Genomic DNA, 14,213 nt, shown 5'->3' with positions numbered 1-14,213 from the left:
TTCTCTCCAGTTTTCAATCGAAGACATTTCCTTGCTCGCCACGGGCCTCTGGTCTCCACTTAATATCCCTTCACAGAATCCTCAAAGACAGACTTTCCAAACTGGGAAATGTAGAGTAAGCTTTAACTCTCTGAAATGAATGCACATATCAGAGAGCAGTTTCTTGGAATCCTTCTTTCTTGGTTTTATTTCAGGATATTTCCCTTTTCACCATGAATAAACATAGCAAAAAGCAGATTCACAGAAAACTTCTTTCCAGTTTTTATCTAAAGATATTTCCTTTTTCACCATAGTCCTGAATGTGCTCCTGAATGTCCCTTCTTGGAACCATCCATGATGTAGTTTCCAAGCTGCATAATGTATAGAAAGCTTTATCTATGTGAGATGAATGCACAGATCACAGAGCAGTTTCATAGAAAGCTTCTTTCCAGTTTTTGTCTGAGGCTATTTCAGTGTTCACCATTGGCGTCAATATGCAAATGAATATAGCTTGATACCGTTTTCTCCAAAAGGGTTTCCCCGATGATGTATGAGAGGAGAGGTATAACACTGTGCGTGGAATGTACACGTCACAAAGCAGTTCCTTTAAAAGCTACCCTCCTGTTTCTATCTGAACATATTTCTTTTTTCACCATAAGCCTCAAAGTGCTCTGGAATATCCCTTCATATGCTAAACATAAACAGTGTTAGAAAACTGCCCAATGAAAATAAAAGCTTAACTGAGCGAGAGGAATTACATGACACATAGCAGTTTCACAGAAAGCTTCCTTCTGGTTTTTATCTGAGAATATTTCTTTCGCAATATTTTAAACAGCATTTCAGGATATTCTAAAAAGCATTCCCAAACGTCCTTCCTCAGATTCCACCCAAACAGTGATTTCAAACTGCTCAATCCAAAGAATGGTTTTACTCTATGAGATGAATACACACATCACAAAGCAGTTGCTCAGAAAGCTTCTCTCCAGTTTTCATTGGAAGACATTTCCTTGTTCACCACAGGCTTCCTGGTGCCACTTAATATCCCTTCATGCATTCCCCAAAGACAGAGTTTCCAAACTGGGCAACGTAGAGTAATCTTTAACTCAGTGAAATGAATGCACATATCAGAAAGCAGTTTATTGCAACGCTTCTGTCTGGGTTTTATTTGAGGATATTTCACTTTTCGCCATCGTCTTCAAGGTGCTCTGAAATATCACTTTTTCGGTTTTACAGGAACAGTGTTCAAACACTGCCTTATGAGAAAAGAGGTATAACTCCCTGAGTGGAATGCACACATCACAAAGCAGTTTCTCAGAAAGCTTCTCTCCATTTTTTATGTAATGATATTTCCTTTTTCACCATAGGCCTGAATGTGCTCCCAAATGTCCCTTCGCAGATACGTCCATGATGGAGTTTACAAACTGTGAAATATAAAGAAAGTTTCATCTATGTGATGTGAATAAACAAATCTATAACAAAGTAGTTTCACAGAAATCTTTCCAGTTTTTGTCTGAGGATATTTCCTTTTTCACCATGGCCATCCATATACTGCCAAATATCCCCTGGTAGCTTTTTCTCCAAAAGAGGTTTCCCAATCCTCTATGAGAAGAAAGGTAAAATTCTGTGTGTGGAATGCACACATCACCAGCAGTTTCTCAGAAAGCTTCTTTCCAATTTTTATCTGACGATATTTCCTTTTTCAACATAGGCCCAAATGTGATTCCGAATATCCCTTTGTGGATCCATCCATGAAGGAGTTTCTAAGCTGCGTAATGTAAAGAAAGCTTTATCTACATGAGATGAATAAACATAGCAAAAAGCAGATTCACAGAAAGCTTGTTTCCAGTTTTTATCTGAAGATATTTCCTTTTTCACCATAGTCCTGAACGTGATCCCGAATGTCCCTTCGTTGATCCGTCTATGACAGAGTCTCCGGGTTGTAAGAAAGCTTTATCCATCTAAGATGCATATACATATCACAGAGCAGTTTCATAGAAAGCTTCTTTCCAGTTTTTGTCTGAGTCTATTTTCCTTTTCACCACAGGCATCAACATGCTCCCGAATACCACTTGGTACCTTTTTCTCCAAAAGGGTTTCCCCGATTCTGTATGAGAAGAGAGGTATAACACTGTGAGTGGAATGCACACGTCACAAAGGAGTTCCTCGGAAACCCTCTCTCCAGTTTCAGTCTGAACATATTTCCTTTTTCACCATAAAACTCCCGAATATCCCCTCACACACTTAACATAAACACGGTTAGAAAACTGCTCAATGAAAAGAGAGGCTCAACTGAGTGAGAAGATTTAACATGACACAGAGCAGTTTCAGAGAAAGCTTCCTCCTGGATTTTACCTGAGGATATTTCCATCTCCATATTCTAAGGAGTGTTCCCGAATATCCATCCTCAGATTCCACAAAAACATTTATTTCAAAGTGCTCAATCCAAAGAATGGCTTAACTCTATGAGATGAATACACACATCACAAACCAGTTGCTGAGAAACTTCTCTCCAGTTTTCATTGGAAGTCGTTTCCTTGCTCACCACAAGCCTCCGGGCGCCACTTAATATCCTTTCACAGATGACTCAAAGACAGACTTTCCAAACTGGGCAACATAGAGTAAGCTTTAACTCTGTGCAGTGAATGCACATATCAGAAAGCAGTTTCTTGGAATGCTCCTTCTGGGTTTTATTTGAAGATATTTCACTTTTTGCCATAGTGTTCAATGCGCTCCATAATATCACTTTTTCGGTTTTACAGGAACAGTGTTCAAACACTGCCTTATGAGAAAAGACATATGACTCCCTAAGTGGAATGCACACATCACAAAGCAGTTTCTCAGAAAGCTTCTCTCCAATTTTTATCAGAGGTTATTTCCTATTTCACCATAGGCCTGAATGTGCTCCTGAATGTCCCTTCGTGAATCCATCCATGACGGAGTTTCAAAACTGCGTAATATAAAGAAAGTTTTATCTACGTGAGATGAATAAACATATCAATTACAAAGCAGTTTCACAGAAAGTTTCTTTCCAGTTTTTGTATAAGAATATTTCTATTTTCACCATAAACGTCCACATACTCGCGAATGTCCCCTGGTAGCTTTTTCTCCAAAAGGGATTCCCCAATCCTCTATGAAAAAAATATAGCTCTGTGAGTGGAATGCACATGTCACAAAGCAGCTCCTTGGAAAGCTTCTCTTCATTTTCTATCTGAAGATATTTCCGTTTTCACCATAAGCCCCAAAGCACTCCCAAGTATCCCTTAGCTGACTAAACTAAAACAGTGTTAGAATGCTGCTCAATGAAAACAGAAGCTTAACTTTGCGAGTGGACTTCCCATGACACAGAGCAGTTTCACAGAAAGCTTCTTTGTGGTTTTTATCAGAGGGTATTTCTTTTTCAGCACATTCTTAAGTGCGTTCCCAAATGTCCTTTCTCAGATTCCACAGAAAGAGTGATTTCAAACTGCTCAATCCAAAGAATGATTTAACTCTATGAGATGAATACACACATGACAAAGCAGTTGCTCAGAAAGCTTCTCTCCAATTTTCAACAGAGGACATTTCCTTGCTCGCCACATACCTCTGGTTGCCACTTAATATCCCTTCGCAGAATCCTCAAAGACAGATTTTCCAAACTGGGAAATGTAGAGTAAAATTTAACTCTCTGAAATGAATGCACTTGTCAGACACCAGTTTCTTGGAACCCTTCTTTCTGAGTTTTATTTGAGGATATTTCACTTTTCACCATAGTCTTCAATGCACTCCTAAATATCACTTTTTTGGTTTTATAGGAACAGTGTTCAAACATTGCCTTATGACAAAAGAGAATGTGCTCCTGAATGTCCCTTTGCGAATCCGTCTCTTATGGAATTTCAAAACTGCATAATAGGAAGAAAGTTTTATCTATGTGAGTTGAATAAACATATTTATCACAAAGCAGTTTCACAGAAAGCTTCTTTCCAGTTTTTATCTGAGGATATTTCCTATTTTACCATAGATATCCATATACTACTGAATGTACCCTGGTAGCTTTTTCTCCAAACGGGATTCCCCAATTCTCTATGATAAGAGAAGTATAACTCTGTGAGTGAAATGCACACGTCACAAAGCAGCTCCTCAGAAAGCTTCTCTCCAGTTTCTATCTGGAGATATTTCCATTTTCACCATAAGCCTCAAAGCACTCCCGAGTATTCCTTAGCTGACTAAACTAAAACAGTGTTAGAATACTGCTCAATTAATACAGAAGCTTAACTGTGCGAGTGGAATTCACATGACACTGAGCAGTTTCACAGAAAGCTTTCTTCTGGTTTTTAGAGGAGGGTATTTCTTTTTCAGAATATTTTTAATAGCCTTCCGAAATGTCCTTTCTCAGGTCCCACAGAAAGTGTGATTTCACACTGCTCAATCCAAAGAATGATTTAACTCTATGAGAGGAATACACATCACAAGGAAGTTGCTCTGAAAGCTTCACTCCAGTTTTCAATGTTTCCTTCGGTTTTTTATTGGAGGGTATCTCTTTTTCAGCATATTCTTAAGATTGCTCCCAAATGTCCTTTCTCAGGTTCCACAGAAACAGTGATTTCAAACTGCTCAATCCAAAGGATGATTTAACTCTATGAGATGAATACACATATCACAAAGCAGTTGCTCAGAAACCTTCTCTCCAGTTTTCAATCAAAGACATTTCCTTGCTTGCCATGGGCCTCCGGTCTCCACTTAATATCCCTTCACAGAATCCTCAAAGACAGACTTTCCAAACTGGGAATTGTAGAGTAAGCTTTAACTCTCTGAATTGAATGCACATATCAGAGAGCAGTTTCTTGGAATCCTTCTTTTTTGGTTTTATTTTAGGATATTTCCCTTTTCACCATAGTCTTCCATGTGCTCGAAATATTATTTTTTTGGTTTTACAGGAAGGTGTTCAAAGACAGCCTTATGAGAAAAGAGGTATAACTCCCTGAGTGGAATGCACACATCACAACGCAGTTTCTCAGAAAGCTTCTATCCAGTTTTAATCTGAAGATACCTCCTTTTTCACCGTAGACCTGAATGTGGTCTCGAATGTCCCTTCGTGGATCCTTCCATGATGGAGTTTACAAACTGTGTAATATAAGGAAAGTTTTATCTATGTGAGATGAATAAACATATCTATCACTAAGCAATTTCACTGAAAGCTTCTTTCCAGTTTTTGTCTGAGGATATTTCCTTTTTCACTGTAGCTGTCTATATATTTCCGAATGTCCCCTGGTAACTTTTTCTCCAAAAGTGATTCCCCAATTTTCTATAAGAAGAATGGTATAATTCTGTGAGTAGAATGCACACGTCACAAAGCAACTCCTCAGAAAGCTTCTCTCCAGTTTCTATCTGAAGATATTTCCTTTTCCACCATAATCTTCAAAGCCCTCCTGAATATCCCTTCACAGCTTAAACAAAAACAGTGTTAGAATGCTGCTCAATGAAAACAGAAGCTTAACTGTGTGACTGGAATTCACATGACACAGAGCAGTTTCACAGAAAGCTTCCTTCTGCACTTTATCAGAGGATATTTCTTTTTCAGCATATTCTTAAGAGCGTTCCGAAATGTCCTTTCTCAGGTTCCATAGAAAGAGTGATTTCAAACTCCTCAATCCAAAGAATGATTTAACACTATGACATGAATACACACATCACAAAGCAGTTGCTCAGAAAGGTTCTCTCCAGTTTCTATCTGAAGATATTTTCTTTTTCACCATAAGCCTCAAAGTACTCCCGAGTATCCCTTAGCTGACTAAACTGAAACAGTGTTAGAATGCTGGTCAATGAAACAGAAGCTTAACTCTGCGAGTGAAATTCACATGACACAGAGCAATTTCATGGAAAGCTTCCTTCTAGTTTTTATCGGAGGGTATTTCTTTTTCAGCATATTCTTTAGAGCGTTCTCAAATGTCCTTTCTCAGGTTCCACAGAAAGAGTGATTTCAAACTGCTCAATCCAAAGAATAATTTACTTCTATGAGATGAAAACACTCATCCCAAAGCAGTTGCTCTGAATGCTTCTCTCCAGTTTTCAAAGGAAGATATTTCCTTGCTCGCTTCAGGACTCTGCTCACCTCTTAATATCCCTTCACAGAATCCTCAAAGACAGACTTTCCAAAATGGGAAATGTAGAGTAAGCTTTTACTCTCTGAAATGAATGCACACGTCAGAGAGCAATTTCTTAGAACTCTTCTTTCTGGGTTTTATTTCAGGATATTTCACTTTTCGCCATAGTCTTCCATGGGCTCCCAATTACTTCTTTTTTGGTTTTACAGGAACAGAGAACAAATCCTGCCTTATGAGAAAAGTGGTAAAACTCCCTGAGTGGAATGCACACATCACAAAGTTGCTTCTCAGAAAGCTTCTATCCAGTTTTTAATGAAGGTATCTCCTTTTTCACCATAGGCCTGAATGTGCTGTGGAATTTCCCTTCATGGATCCGAACAAGACAGAATTTCCAAACTGCATGATATAAAGAAAGTTTTATCTACGTGAGGTGAATAAACATATCTATCTTAAAGTAGTTTCACAGAAAGCTTCTTTCCAGTTTTTGTCTGAGGATGTACCCTTTTTCACCATAGCCATCAATACACTCCCGAATGTCCCTTTGGTAGCTTTTTCTGCAATAGGGATTCCCCAATCCTCTATGAGAAGAAAGGTATAAGTCTGTGATTGGAATGCACATGTCACAAAGCAGCTCCTCGGAAATCTTCTCTCCAGTTTCTATCTGAACATATTTCCTTTTCCACCATAAGCCTCAAAGCGTTCTCGAATATCCCTTCACATATTAAACATAGACAGTGTTAGAAAACTGCTCAATGAAAAGAGAAGCTTATCTGTGTGAGTGGAATTGATGCGATACAGAGCAGTTTCACAGAAAAATTACTTCTAGTTTTTATCTGAAGATATTTGTTTTTCAGCATATTCTAGAGAATGTTCCCAAATTTCCTTTCTCATGTTTCACAGAAACAGTGATTTCAAACTACTCAACCCAAGGAAAGATTTAACTGTATGAGATGAATACACACATCACAAAGCAGTTTCTCAGAAAGCCTCTCTCCAGTTTTCACTGGAAGACACTTCCTTGCTCACTGCAGGCCTCCAGGCGCCACTTTATATACCTTTGCAGATTCCTCAAAGAGGGACTTTCCACACTGGGCAATGTAGAGTTAGCTTTAACTCTGTGAAATGAATACACATATCCGAGGGCATTTTGTTGGAACGCTTCTTTCTGGGTTTTGTTTCAGGATATTTCACTTTTCCCCGGAGTCCTCAATGTGCTCTGAAATATCACTTTTTCTGTTTCACAGAAATGGTGTTCAAACACTACCTTATGAGAAAGAGGTATAACTCCCTGAGTGAAACGCACACATCACAAAGCAGTTTCTCAGAAAGCTTCCCTCTGGTTTTTATCTGAACATATTTCCATTTTCATGATAGTCCTTAATGTGCTCCCGAATATCCCTTAGTGGATCCATCCATGACAGAGTTTCTGAACTGTATTATATAAAGAAAGTTTTATCTATGAGAGATGAATAAATATATCTATCACAAAGCAGTTTCACAGAAAGCTTCTTTCCAGTTTTTGTTTGAGCATAATTCCTTTTTCACCATAGCCGTCCATATACTCCAAAATGTCCCTTGGTGGCTTTTTCTCCAAAAGGGATTCCCCAATCCTCTATGAGAAGAAAGGTATAACTCTGTGAGTGGAATGTGCACATCATGAAGCAACTCCTTGGAAAGCTTCTCTAGAGTTTCTATCTGAAGATATTTCTGCTTTCACCATGAACCTCAAAGTGCTCCTGAATATCCCTTCACAGACTAAACAAAAACAATGGTACTGCTTAATGAAAAGAGAAGCTTAACTGTGCGAGTGGAATTTGCACAATTCAGAGATGTCTCACAGAAAGCTTGCTTCTGGTTTTTATCTGAGGGTATTTCTTTTTCAGCATATTCTACAGAGCGTTCCCAAATGTCCATTCTCAGGTTCCACAGAAACAGTGATTTCAAAATGCTCAATTCAAACAATTATTAAACTCTATGAGATGAAAACACACATCACAGGCAGTTGCTCAGAAACCTTCTCTACAATTTTCAACAAAAGAAATTTCCTTGCTCACTACAGGCCTCCGGGCTCCACTTAATATCCCCTCACAGATTCCTCAAAGACAGATTTTCCAAAGTGGGCAATGTAGAGAAAGGTTTAACTCTGTGAAATGAATGCACATATCAGAGAACAGTTTCTTGGAACACTTCTTTCTGGATTTTATTTGACGATATTTCACTTTTCACCATATTCTTCAATGCTCTCCGAAATATCACATTTTTGATTTTACTGGAACAGTATTCAAACACTGCCTTAGAAGAAAAGTGGTATAACTCCCTGAGTGGAATGTATACATCACAAAACAGTTTCTCAGAAACCTTCTCTCCAGTTTTTATCTGAAGATATTTCCTTTTTCTCCATAGGCTGCAGTGTGATCCCGAATATCCCTTCATGGTTCCATCCATGACGGAATTTGAAAGCTGTGTAATATGAAGAAAGCTTTATCTGTGTTAGATGAATACACATAGTAAAAAGCAGATTCACAGAAAGGTTCTATCCAGTTTTTATTTGAATATATTTCCTTTTTCACCATAGTACTGAATTTGATCCCGAATGTCCCTTCATGAATCTGCCCATGGCAGAGTTTTCAAGCTGTGTAATGTAAAGAAAGCTTTATCTATGTGACATGAATACACATATCACTGAGCAGTTTCACAGAAAGCTTTTTTCCAGTTTCTGTCTGAGGCTATTTCCCTTTTCACCATAGGGGTAAATGTGCCTCCGAATATCTCTTGGTACCTTTTTCTCCAAAAGGGTTTCCCTGAGGTTGTATGAGAAGAGACGTATAACACTGTCAGTGGAATGCCCACGTCACAAAGCAGTTCCTCAGAAAGCTTCTCTACAGTTTCTATCTGAACATGTTTCCTTTTTCACCGTAGCTGCAAAGCACTCCCGAATATCCCTTCACACGCTAAACGTAAACAGTGTTAGAAAATTGCTCAATGAAAAAATAAGCTTATCTGAGCTAGAGGTATTTACACAACACATAGTAGTTTCACAGAAAGCTTCCTTCTTTTTTTTTTTTATCTGAGGGTATTTCTTTCTCCATATTGTAAAGAGTGTTCCGAAATGTCCTTCCTCAGATTCCACAGAAACAGTGATTTCAAACTACTCAATCCAAAGTATGATTTAATTCTATGAGATGAATGCAAACATCACAAAGCAGTTTCTCAGAAAGGTTCTCTCCAGTTTTCAACAGAAGACGTTTCCTTGCTCACCACAGGCCTCTGGGTGCCACTTAATATCCCTTTGCAGATTTCTCAAAGACAGAAATTCCAAACTGGGCCATGTAGAGTAAGCTTTACCTCTATGAAATGAATACACATATCTGAGAACAGTTTCTTGCAATGCTTCTCTTTGGGTTTTATTTGAGGATATATCACTTTTTGCCATAGTCCTCAATGCACTACAAAATATCACTTTTTCGTTTTACAGGAACATTGTTCAAACACTGTCTTATGAGAAAAGGGGTATAACTCCCTGAGTGGAATGCACACATCATGAAGCAGTTTCTCAGAAAGCTTCTCTCCAGTTTTTATCTGAATATTTCCTTTTTCACCATAGGCCTGAATGTGCTCCCTAATGTCCCTTCATGAATTCGTCCATGATGGCATTTCAAAACTGCACAATAGAAAGAATATTTTATCTATGTGAGATGAATAAACAAATCTATCACAAAGCAGTTTCACAGAAAGCTTCCCTCCAGTTTTTGTCTGGGGATATTTCCTTTTTCACAGTAGCTGTTCTTATACTTCTGAATGTCCCCTGGTAGCATTTTCTCCAAAAGGGATTCCCCAACCCTCTATAAGAAGAAAAATGTAACTCTGTGAGTGGAATGCACACGTCACAAAGCAGTTTCTTCGAAATCTTCTCTCCAGTTTCTGTCTGAACATATTTCTGTTTTCATCATAAGCCTCAAAGCGCTCCTGAGTATCCTTTAGCTGACTAAACTAAAACAGTGTTAGAATACTGCTCAACGAAAAAAGAAGCTTAACTGTGTCAGTGGAATTCTCATGATACAGAACAGTTTCACAGAAAGATTCCTTCTGATTTTTATCAGAGGATATTTCTTTTTCAGCATATTTTTAAGAGTGTTCCAAAGTGTCCTTTCTCAGGTTCCACAGAAACAGTGATTTCAAACTGCTCAATCCAAAGAATGATTTAACTCTATGAGATGAATACACACATCACAAAGCAGTTGCTCAGAAAGTGTCTCTCCAGTTTTCAATGGAAGACATTTCCTTGCTCGCCATAGGCCTCTGGTCGCCACTTAATGTCCATTCGCCAAATTCTCAAAGATAGACTTTCCAAACTGGGAAATGTACAGTAAGCTTTACCTCTCTGAAATGAATACACGTGTCAGAAAGGAATTTCTTGGAACGCTTCTTTCTGGGTTTTATTTCAGGATATTTCATGTTTCGCCATAGTCTTCCATGTGCTGCCAAATATTACTTTCTTGGGTTTACAGGAACAGTGTTCAAATACTGCCTTATGAGGTAAGAGGTACAACTCCCTGAGTGAAATGCACACATCACAAAACTGTTTCTCAGAAAGCTTCTATCCAGTTTTTATCTGAAGATATCTCCTTTTTCCCTGTAGGCCTGAATGTGCTCCAAAATGTCCCTTCGTGGATTCATCCATGACGGAATTTCCAAACTGTGTAATACAAGGGAAGTTTTATCTATTTGAGATGCAAAAACATATATATCACAAAGCAGTTTCACAGAAATCTTGTTTCCAGTTTTTGTCTGAGGATATTTCCTTTTTCACCATAGCCATATAGTCCATATACTCCCGAATATCCCCTGGTAGATTTTCTCCAAAAGGAATACCCAAATCCTCTATGACGGGAAAGATATAATGTTGTGAGTAGAATGCACACATCACAAAGCAACTCCTCGTAAAGCTTGTCTCCAGTTTCTATCTGAAGGTATTTCCTTTCTCACCATAAACCTCATAGTGCTCCCAAATATCTAGTTGGCAGACTAAACAAAAACAGTGTTAGAATACTGTGCAATGAAAAGAGAAGCTTAACTATGTGAGCGGAATTCATGCAACCCAGAACAGTTTCACAGAAAGATTCCTTCTGCTTTTTATCTGAGGTTATTTCTTTTTTGAGGTATTCTAAAGAGCATTCCCAAATGTCCTTTCTAAGATTCCACAGAAACAGTGATTTCAAGCTTCTGAATCCAAAGAATGGTTTAACTCTATGAGACAAATACACACATCACAAATTAGATGCTCTGAAAGGTTCTCTCCAGTTTTCATCAGAAGACGTTTTCTTGCTCACCACAAGCCTCCGGGTGCCACTTAATATCCTTTCACAGATTCCTCAAAGACAGAGTTTCCAAACTGGGCAACGTAGAGTAAACTTTAACTCTGTGAAATGAATGCACATATCAGAGAGCAGTTGCTTGGAACGCTTCTTTCTGGGTTTTGTTTCAGGATATTTCACTTTTCGCCATAGTCTTCAATGTGCTCTGAAATATCACTTTTTTGGTTTACAGGAACAGCGTTCAAACACTGCCTTATGACAAAAGAGAAAAAATTCCCTGAGTGCAATACACACACCACAAAGCAGTTACTCAGAAAGCTTCTATCCAATTTTTATTTGAAGATATCTCCTTTTCTACTGTAGGCCTGAATGTGTTCCAGAATGTCCCTTCACAAATTCGTCCATGACGGCGTTTCCAAACTACATAATAGAAAGAAAGTTTTATTTATGTGAGATGAATAAACATATCTATCACAAACAGTTTCACAGAAAGCTTCTTTCCAGTTTTTGTCTGAGGATATTTCCTTTTTCACCATAGCCATCCCTATACTCCCTAGTGTCCCGTAGTAGCTTTTTCTCTAAAAGGGATTCCCCAACCCTCTATGAGAAGAAAGGTATAATTCTGTGAGTGGAATGCACACGTCACAAAGCAGCTCCTCGGAAAACTTGTCTCCAGTTTCTATCTGAAGATATTTCCTTTTTCACCATAAGCCTCAAAGCACTCCCGAATATCCCTTTGCAGACTAAACAAAAGCAGTGTTAGAATGCTGCTGATTGAAAAGAGAAGCTTAAGTGTGTGAACAGAATTCACACCACACAGAGCAGTTTCACAGAAAGCTTCCTTCTCGTTTCTATTTGAGGTTATTTCTTTTTCAGGATATTCTATAGAGCATTCCCAAATGTCCTTTCTCAGATTCCACAGAAACAGTGATTTGAAACTGCTCAATCCAAAGAATGATTCAACTCTATGAGATGAATACAAACATCCCAATGGAGTTGCTCAGAAAGCTTCTATCCAATTTTTAACGGAAGACATTTCCTTGCTCGCCACCTGCCTCTTGTTGCCACTTGATATCCCTTTGCAGAATCCTCAAAAAAAAAAAAAAAAAAAAAAAAAAAAAAAAAAAAAAAAAAAAAAAAAACATTTTAAACCGGGAAATGTGGAGTAAGCTTTAACTCTGTGTAATGAATGGACATGTCAGAGAGCAGTTTCTTGCAATGTTTCTCTCTGGCTTTTATTGGACGACATTTCACTTTTCACCATAGTCTTCAATGTGCTACGAATATCACTTTTTTAGTTTTACAGGAACAGTGTTCAAACAGTGCCTTATGACAAGAAAGCTATAACTCCCTGAGGGGAATGCGCACATCATCAAACAGTTTCTCAGAAAGCTTCTCTCCAGTTTTTATCTAACGATATTTCCTTTTTCACCATAGGCCCAAAGGTGATCCTGAATATCCCTTCGAGGATCCATCCATGACAAAGTTTCCAAGCTACATAATGTAAAGAAAGCTTTATCTATGTGAGATGAATAAACATAGCCAAAGCAGATTCACAGAAAGCTTCTTTCTAGTTTGTCTCTGAAGATATTTCCTTTTTCACTATAGTACAGAATGTGCTCCCGAATGTCCCTTTGTGGATCCGTCCAAAACAGAGTTTCCAAGCTGCGTAATGTAAAAAAGTTTTATCTATGTGAGGTGAATACACATATCATAGAGTAGTTTCATAGAAAGCTTCTTTCCAGTTTTTGTCTGAGACTATTTCTAGTTTCACCATAGGCATCAACAAGTTCCGAATATCACTTGGTACCTTTTTCTCCAAAAGGGTTTCCCCGATGTTGTTTGAAAAGAGAGGTATAATACTGTGGGTGGAAAGCACATGTCACAAAGCAGCTCCTCGGAAATCTCTCCAGTTTCTATCAGAAGATATTTCCGTTTTCAACATAAGCCTCAAAGCCCTCCCAAGTATCCCCTTCCTGACCAAACTAAAACAGTGTTAGAATACTGTTCAATGAAAAGAGAAGCTTAACTGAGCCAGAGGAATTCACATGACACATAACAGTTTCACAGACAGCTTCCTTCCGGTTTTTATGTGAGGATATTTCTTTCTCCATATTATAAAGAGCATTCCCAAATGTCCTTACTCAGATTCCAGAGAAACAGTGATTTCAAACTGCTTAATCCAAAGAATGATTTAACTCTCTGAGATGAATACACACGTCACAAAGCAGTTGCTCAGAAAGCTTCTCTCCAGTTTTCAACGGGAGACGTTTCCTTGCTCACCACAGGCCTCCAGGTGCCACTTGATATCCCTTGGCAGATTCCTCAAAGACAGAGTTTCCAAACTAGGCAATATAGTGTAAACTTTAACTCTGTGAAATGGATGCACATTGTCAGAGGGTAGTTTCTTGGAACGCATCTTTCTGGGTTTCATTTGAGGATATTTCACCTTTCTCCATAGTCCTTTATGTGCTCTGAAATATCACTTTTTTGGTTTTTCAGAAACAGTGTTCAAATACTGCCTTATGAGAAAAGAGGTATAACACCCTGAGTGGAATGCACACATCACAAAGCAGTTTCTCAGAAAGCTTCTTTCCAGGTTTTATCTGACAATATTTCCTTTTTCACCATAGGCCCGAATGTGATCCCGAATATCCCTTCACAGATCCATCCATGACAGAGTTTCCAAGCTATGTAATGTAAAGACAGCTTTATCTATATGAGATGAGTAAACATAGCAAAAAGCATATTCACAGAAAACTTCTTTCCAGTATTTATCTGAAGATAATTCCATTTTCACCAGAGTCTTGAAGTTGCTCCCGAATGTCCCTTCATGGAT

Source organism: Macaca thibetana, chromosome 14 (genome assembly GCF_024542745.1).
Source record: "Macaca thibetana thibetana isolate TM-01 chromosome 14, ASM2454274v1, whole genome shotgun sequence".
Taxonomy (NCBI): domain Eukaryota; kingdom Metazoa; phylum Chordata; class Mammalia; order Primates; family Cercopithecidae; genus Macaca; species Macaca thibetana.
The sequence above is the reverse complement of the archived record's forward strand: the minus strand, read 5'-3'. Positions refer to the sequence as shown.